Source organism: Pseudoliparis swirei, chromosome 22 (genome assembly GCF_029220125.1).
Source record: "Pseudoliparis swirei isolate HS2019 ecotype Mariana Trench chromosome 22, NWPU_hadal_v1, whole genome shotgun sequence".
Lineage (NCBI taxonomy): Eukaryota > Metazoa > Chordata > Actinopteri > Perciformes > Liparidae > Pseudoliparis > Pseudoliparis swirei.
The window spans coordinates 22,931,657-22,938,855 of record NC_079409.1 but is presented as its reverse complement, the minus strand read 5'-3'; the positions used below and the strand labels follow the sequence as shown (position 1 = coordinate 22,938,855).

General features: G+C 38.7%; 1 long non-coding RNA gene across 2 annotated transcripts; it reads right to left on the bottom strand.

The window, feature by feature from the left end:
* Nucleotides 1-2,011: 2,011 nt before the first annotated feature.
* On the bottom strand, nucleotides 2,012-3,175 carry LOC130212860 (uncharacterized). 2 transcript variants are annotated; one of them, XR_008835424.1, is made up of 3 exons: nucleotides 3,002-3,175; nucleotides 2,593-2,809; nucleotides 2,012-2,442 (listed from the first exon to the last, which is right to left on the bottom strand). It is a non-coding gene; the product is annotated as an uncharacterized LOC130212860 (long non-coding RNA). The 2 variants fall into 2 exon arrangements; XR_008835423.1 differs by having other exon boundaries at nucleotides 2,605-2,809.
* Nucleotides 3,176-7,199: the final 4,024 nt, after the last annotated feature.

The window sequence follows — 7,199 nt, the reverse complement described above, 5'->3', positions numbered from 1 at the left end:
ACAGTTCCTAATATAGATTAATCAAGTAATGTTTCTGTGCAGAGACTATATTTCCACCGCAGAGTAAACGGTTCACCTTTATACCGCTAGATGGCAGTATACCTGTTATTGATACATATGTATTTAATGCCGTTTATTTCCTCTGATATTTATGTTCATGGTTAATTTCCAGCATAGTTGTATACATCATGTATTTCCTTGTTTTATTTGGGTCATTTTGGAACTAAACATTCCCACATGGAAGAGTGAGGATATGATGACCACGAGGCAATACATATTGACAATTGAAAAATAAAGAGACAGTTGAGTTTTTCTTATTAAGCAGCGTTCAGTTAGCACCCAGTCACAGCACTACCTGTGCTTCACCTGTGACCTTCATTACTACATCATCATTACATCAGCGGTTAATGGGGACAAGTTTTTGTTTTGTTTTCGTTTTATGTTTATATGCATTTGTGTGTATGTATAGTGTGTGTGTTTATATGTATATATGTGTGTGTATATGTATGTATATGTATCGTATGTGTGTATATATATATGATTCTTTGAAATACGTTTTCTCGAGAAATCATAGGTTCGGGCACTTATAAGCTCGTTAGCTTCAGCCTCGACCCTTTCGGTCAGCCACTTTCTTCTTTTGTTGAATTATGATTGTTGTATATTTTGCTGATCGAAATAAACTAAATCATCATAAATATGTAACCTGTTCTGTTGTTACTCTGCTGTCAGTGTCTCTACTCCTCTGACTACATCACATCATCATCATGTAGTACTTTGGTCTCCAGAAGGATGGAGCTCTGTGTTGTGTGAACATGTTTTGAGGAGCTGACTCCATGAGTTATTGTATCAGAGTGAAACATGGAGAGCACAGCTCCTCACATCTCTAACATGTCTCACATAGTTTATAGTAGTGATTGTTCGGTGTTGTTGCCTGTGTTTAGCCGTAGGCTATGGCTATATCTCTGCATGTACATTTAGATAAGCCATATTCAGCTCAGAGCTTTCTTTAGCTTAGAGCAACAAGTCATGATCTTGTTTAGCTAATAGCAACAGGTTTAGCTCAGAGTAGGCCTAACAGGTCGTGGCCTTCTTTAGCTCAGAGCAGTAGCTCACATGTAGGCTACTTATATCTGATCCAATGACATCTGCACACTTCTAGATTAGTAAAGAAAGACAATCTTTGGTATTTTCTAATTCTTTATGTCAAGCACAAGTTAACTACTCCCCTAAAAGAGGAAGCCTTCAGAATTAGTGGTAGCATTGCATTAGGATTACATTCCTGTATTTGAATTGTATTGCTGGATCTCAATTCCTCTGATTCTTCCATCTGCAGTCAATCTGCTCGCATGATTTACATCATCAAAGTTTGCCTTCAAGGCTGATCCAAATGAAAGTGAATGTCAGATGTATGAACCGTCCTGACTGAGCTTCCACTGAGCTTCATACCTGCTACAAGCTCAGGTCAAAATGGTGTTTAGTATTATATGATTTATAAGTTGGCTCAGATTGTTTATCGTTGATGTTTGTTCCTGCTGTTTGATTGTAGTGCTCAGACATCAGCTGTGTTCTTAGTAAAGCAATAGGTATCAGATTGGCATCAAACTGAGGTGTCAGGGTCCTTAAGCTGCCCTTCATAAACAAGCGAGGTTCCCAACCATAGGGGTCCTCCTCCAGTGGGAAATCTTCACACTGGGTCCAAATCTGTGATATCCGGCTGTCAGGGAGACCGACTTATGAGCCTGAAACAAGTGATACAATGGTGGCTGATGTATGAAGTTATCATGGCTTCACCATGAAACCGGCTGCAACCGTCTTGTGTGTGTATATTTTGGGGTGTGGGTTTGTTACCTAGGTCAGAGGTCACTGAACAAGCCATCTTCCAGTGCCTTACTCACACTGGCAGGGGGTCAACACACCGTGTCACTATCAATAGTTGGTGTTACAGGTCCAGACTTTCCATTACAGATTAAAAATGAAATTCGTGCCAGACTTTAAAGACAAAAGTGTTTATTCAAAAAGAACATATTTCTCCCTTTAAACCCCCAACATTTGAAGAAAAGAAAAAAACATCCCGTCAGTTGAACCAATTAATTAAAAAGCACAGAACAATAACAACTTAGACACACAAAAAAACATCAGCGTTGGCAATTTCTCCTTGAGATGTCGATGAGGCCTTTGAGTCCATCTTTGAACGGTTGTGGCAGATTATTCACTGCATTGTCCAGCAGGACACTTGTATCAGGGCACTGCAGAACAAATCCCCTCACTGCAGCTTCCTGGTCCTGTGACCTTTGAAATGGGTTGGTGCCAAAGTCTGACACTCTGTCAGTGAGCCCACTTCCTGGTCGTACCAGTCTGCAGCCACAGATGCATTTGGCAAAAGGTCTGTCGACAGCTTCTTTGGGCATCCATCTCTGGCCAAGTAATTTGGTATCCCCCTCCCTGTAATAATAATTCAATGTGGCTGTCACAACCATGCCATGTATTGCAACATGCTCCTTCTAGTATTTGATTAAACGTGTTTAAGAAACATTCAATAGTAAAACATTTTGAAAATAATTATTCACATTAAAAAAGCCTTGAAAGACCAACCTGAAGACATACCAGGAATCCTGTGTGCATTCCATGCTTGCATAGTTCGGTTAACACCGATCTGGGCCAACTGGCATGTCAAAGATGACACACAGAACCGAGTCATCTGGTCCTCCATGTCCAGCTCCTCCTGATCCACCAGTTGGACCAATGCAGCTTTCAACGGGTAGTTAACCCGGTTGTTGATTTCTGGCCAGATTCTCTCGATTCTGTGATTCTGTCATTGCAAAATAGACATTTTCAGATTCTTGATAAACAAATATTTTCCCCGCCCCCCCAGACTAACTTACTTTCACACATTTCAATATCTTCAGTTAACCATTCTGAATAATTAATGAAAGTGTGAAATAGTTATTTAATTACATGTTGATTAACTTTATAATCAGCAAAACCATTGTATGTTAATCACCTTTGTCGATGGTGTTTGGAGATATGGTGGCCTTTCAGTGTTGTGGCGGTGGCTGGCCAACTTCTCCTGCATGAAAAGAGTGAGGTAGAACTCCTTTCCATGATCCACTCTGACCTGGTCCCACATCCCATATTCCATTACTGCACTCCTGCAAGAAAACATAACATTGGCAGACAGCAGTATGAGGGTAATGGTGTCAGATACATTTACAAAATGTGTAGTAGGCCTTGTGTTATCAGGTACTGATGAGGTGAGATGAGTTTTAACTTGCTGCTTAAAAGGGTTTCTGTAGTTTTCAATAAGTTTAATTTATTTTTTCTTTTAGACCAATATGAATGCAATTTAATCGTTGATTCAAATCAAACTAAAAAATATATATTATGAAGGTTTTCACATCGACTAATCCCACTTAAATTGAGCATTTTCTTTAACCCTTGTGTTTCCTTGGGTCATTTTGTTGAATCAATACACCCTCCCCGCCTATGGGTCATTTGACCCGATTCAATGTTTCACCCTCCTGTTACCTTTATATTTACTAACACATTTACCCTTTGGGTTCAATTTGGCCAGCAATTAAAACCTCCAGAAAATTATTAGAATTAATATTGTTTTCCAAGTTTAAGTGTAGGCGCTTTATGTTTGTTGTTGACTACCGAAGAACACCGACATTAAACATTGAATGGGGTCAAATTAATCCGAAGGCGGGGAGGGTCTAATAATGATTCAGGTCAAATATTCCAAAAACTGCTAAGGTTTTCATAACAAGCCATATTGAATTTAAATCCACTTTCGAAAATGTCGTCTCTTCTAATCAAGTACATTTTCAGAGCTGACAAAATGGTATTCAAGAAATTGTAAGATATTTAATTTTAAATGCATTTTTTGTTTTAAGGACCCACAGACACCTTGTTAAAACACCTCATAAAATGGGGATGATTTGTAATGTTTAGGGTACAAGGACAACAGTCTTTTCAATTACCTATAAACGTCATTGTAGATGGTGAGGTTGTTTTTTACAGGCATAGTAGCTCGTCCAACAATTTTGCTGGAGAAGCCATCTACTGCCACACATGAGTCACGCCAAACATGACCATCTTCTCATTTTGGTCCATGTGGTTTTGTGACCCACATAGGCTGCATAGTAAGGAAGAGGTTGAGGTTCCTTGCTCCCTTAAACACAGACAAAAAGAACATCATGACCTTATTGAATAGCACAACATATTCTAATTTGAGAAAAAAACCAACCTGGCATCGTGCCTTATGGTAGGTGGGTGGAATATTGCATAAACAGCTCAACACGACCCTCTGATGAAGACACCTGCAGCTGCAAGACTCCCAGTCATCATTTTCCTGCCATAGGTAGGACCACCCTGAAGATAAAGAAAGGAATACATGTTGCATTGTAATGTTAAGCCATGAAATGTCAACTTCAACTCAATTAAATTACTATTAATTGTTAAGTGTTTTGAATTATAGATGATTATGAAAACTAGTTGCAGTTTAAACATGTTTTACTCGTTACATTTTCATAGTTGTAAGAGACCAATTTAATTAGCAGTAGGCTACATTACTTAGTTAGTTCAGATGTTGACCTTTAATCAGATCTGTGTCTAACTTTAATGTTAAAAGATATCGTTATCTTTTGTTATTGTAATAAATACAAGCAAGTTACAGAATGGCGACACATGGATCACACTTTACGGCGGGTATTTGCGGCTGGAGCTGCGTGGAGCTGCACAGTTTTCGGACCGTGTTACAATAACTATATAACTACTAAATACAATAGCTATTAAATGTGGGACAGTCTTTCTTACCATCTGTTTGTATGAACCATCTATATCCTGCCTGTGTGCCCGGCCATCACCCCGAGAACCACACTTTACAAATGTTTCTCATTTTCCCCTAAATCCACCTTTATTGGACATGGGACACTAAGGTGAGGCTTTCTTTCATGTCTCTCCTAATAAATATGGTGCTCTAGTACTTCTAATAGACTGGGTGACTGAGAGTGACACACACCCTGTTCAGGGCTCTCAGGTTTCGAGGACAGGCAAGAGTGACATTTCTACAGATCCATACGACTGCACCAAGAGGATGACTATGTGCTGGCCTTTGGTCATCTTTTATAACATAATTTATGCATATCAACACTATAAATTAACATAACTAAAGTTTACTTTCAATACAAATCCTTTATGACTCATTTGGCTTGATTTTTAGTGGGCGGGTCATTATGACCCTGAACACAGGTGTCTCATCTCTATTTATCTACATCACCCCATGACATTTTTTTACTAAATGGTAATAAAATGTAGGAAAATACATCTTATAGTAAACTAATGCAATTTAATTTAGATTTAGATTTTTCAATGTACCTAAAAATTGTTTGAACATGTATTTTCATTAAATCTATGGAGGGTGAATAACTCAATTCCACTAAAACTGATTGGATTGTTAGTAATGGTGTTGGTGATGAGGTACAAACTATAGTTATTAGGATGTTTTTGTTTCTGACCACTTTTGGGTCAAACTGACCCGGGAGCATGACTGCTGTATGTAAGAAACGAACATAACAGGAGGGTTAAAGTATAACATACTAACCTTACACATATGCATTTTTTCGCGCAAATAAATTAACTGCACCCTACCTGTGTTATTGCATTGGAGACTGCAGCTTCAAGTTGTTGGTCCGTCACTCGCTGTCTTTTTAACCCGTGGTCTTTACAAAACTTCCGAATATTGCCCACGGACGTTCCTCTACGCAAGCCACATTCAAATATCAAGTGGTTTTTTATGTCCACATCACTACAGCCACTATGCATCATTTGTTGTACAATATCTAAGTAAGGTAACAGGCTGGAGTCCATCTTGCGTGCTTCAGTGCAAAAGGGTGCTTGATGGCAAACCACGTCTACTGCGGAGATAAACACAGAATAAACTCAGTTACCCAAAATGCAACCCTTTGTAGTGTCAACTACATTTAACCCTCCTGTTATGTGTGGGTCAAATTGACCATTTGTTTCTTTGTAAATGTGGGACAGTCTTTCTGGCTCCCTCCAACCATATGTTTCAAAACACACACACACACACACACACCCCGACACACACTCACACACACACACACACACACACACACACACACACACACACACACATTAAGTGAGAAGGTGATTCTTGCTGTGTACATGAATATTAAACTTCCCGTCGTCACCACTGTCGCTAAAATATCCAGGTTTAATTCTTTATTCTTTATATTGACTAATTAATATTCTTCTAACGTTACCCTGCTATGTGTTTGCATCGTTAAAATATCTCCGTTTAATTATTTATTCTTTATATTGATTCATTAATATTCTTCTAAGGTTAATACGAATATGTATCACTGGCTTTTATTTTGACTTCATTTTAAGCACTTCCGTTCTGTCGTTTTTGGTTTCAGACAGCAGAAACGAAATACGGAGGTGGTATTCATTTTCCGTTTTGGTTTCAAACCGGAAAACGAAAAAAACTCACATCGAATTTCCGTATTCCGTATTTGGAATGAAACGAAAAAACAAACTAACAAAACGTACACGGACCCTGAATGTCCGTCAGCTTAGACCTCACCTTGTTGGAGAGGATGCTTCTCAGCAGTGACACAGCACTGATGTCTCGCTACACAAGAAACACACAAAGACTGTCAACAAGTACATCAACAGAGCAGCAGAGCCTTGACAGAGCACACATCAGGGCGATTGCATGTTGATTATTGCTTACTTTTAATACTGTGTATTAATTAGCTTTTAATATGCTGGACTTCGCACTGTTATTGTATGTTGTGTTCTTCTTACTTACACATATACACTGTTGTAGTGCGTCTTATCTGGACTGGCAGTTATTGTTACCCTTCGCATTGAAAATGCGGAAGGGTTATCATTTTACAATCATGCGTGTATTTATTTATTTGTATGCGTGTTACTCGCATAACTCAAAAGAAGTATTAAACCCGAATCGCATGAAATTTGGTGGGATGATTGGTTATTATCCGAGGGGACCATTTTGATTAGATTTTGGGATCGAAGTCGGGTCAAAGGGTCAAAGGTCATGCAAAGGTCAAACATCTTCTTTTTTACCATAAGCTTGTGAGTCAATTTTATCCAATTGGCATACAACTAATGCCAACATGTTCATAATTCAATGCCCAATCTTGTGATATGCG